The following is a 1,509-nucleotide window of genomic DNA, read 5'->3' as shown; positions in this document are numbered from 1 at the left end:
GGTTCGAATCCGGGTCACGGCATTGCGAATACAATGTCACGGCACAAGGGCTGTGTTTTGGCTTTGTGGGGAGGCCATAGCTGCATGGTGACAACTCAGCAAAGTATATTTAAACAATGAAAAAAGTTAAAAACAAAAGCACATATTCTGGAGAGGTCAGGTGTTCAGGAACAGGCCCTGGTAGCTCGCCGTGATCGTATAGTGGTTAGTACTCTGCGTTGTGGCCGCAGCAACCCCGGTTCGAATCAGGGTCACGGCATTGCGAATACAATGTCACGGCACAAGGGCTGTGTTTTGGCTTTGTGGGGAGGCCATAGCTGCATGGTGACAACTCAGCAAAGTATATTTAAACAATGAAAAAAGTTAAAAACAAAAGCACATATTCTGGAGAGGTCAGGTGTTCAGGAACAGGCCCTGGTAGCTCGCCGTGATCGTATAGTGGTTAGTACTCTGCGTTGTGGCCGCAGCAACCCCGGTTCGAATCCGGGTCACGGCATTGCGAATACAATGTCACGGCACAAGGGCTGTGTTTTGGCTTTGTGGGGAGGCCATAGCTGCATGGTGACAACTCAGCAAAGTATATTTAAACAACTAAAAAAGTTAAAAACAAAAGCACATATTCTGGAGAGGTCAGGTGTTCAGGAACAGGCCCTGGTAGCTCGCCGTGATCGTATAGTGGTTAGTACTCTGCGTTGTGGCCGCAGCAACCCCGGTTCGAATCCGGGTCACGGCATTGCGAATACAATGTCACGGCACAAGGGCTGTGTTTTGGCTTTGTGGGGAGGCCATAGCTGCATGGTGACAACTCAGCAAAGTATATTTAAACAATGAAAAAAGTTAAAAACAAAAGCACATATTCTGGAGAGGTCAGGTGTTCAGGAACAGGCCCTGGTAGCTCGCCGTGATCGTATAGTGGTTAGTACTCTGCGTTGTGGCCGCAGCAACCCCGGTTCGAATCCGGGTCACGGCATTGCGAATACAATGTCACGGCACAAGGGCTGTGTTTTGGCTTTGTGGGGAGGCCATAGCTGCATGGTGACAACTCAGCAAAGTATATTTAAACAACTAAAAAAGTTAAAAACAAAAGCACATATTCTGGAGAGGTCAGGTGTTCAGGACCAGGCCCTGGTAGCTCGCCGTGATCGTATAGTGGTTAGTACTCTGCGTTGTGGCCGCAGCAACCCCGGTTCGAATCCGGGTCACGGCATTGCGAATACAATGTCACGGCACAAGGGCTGTGTTTTGGCTTTGTGGGGAGGCCATAGCTGCATGGTGACAACTCAGCAAAGTATATTTAAACAATGAAAAAAGTTAAAAACAAAAGCACATATTCTGGAGAGGTCAGGTGTTCAGGAACAGGCCCTGTTAGCTCGCCGTGATCGTATAGTGGTTAGCACTCTGCGTTGTGGCCGCAGCAACCCCGGTTCGAATCCGGGTCACGGCATTGCGAATACAATGTCACGGCACAAGGGCTGTGTTTTGGCTTTGTGGGGAGGCCATAGCTGCATG

This window comes from Electrona antarctica, assembly GCF_951216825.1.
Source record: "Electrona antarctica genome assembly, chromosome: 22".
NCBI classification, from domain to species: domain Eukaryota; kingdom Metazoa; phylum Chordata; class Actinopteri; order Myctophiformes; family Myctophidae; genus Electrona; species Electrona antarctica.
Note: the sequence above shows the minus strand (reverse complement) of the source record.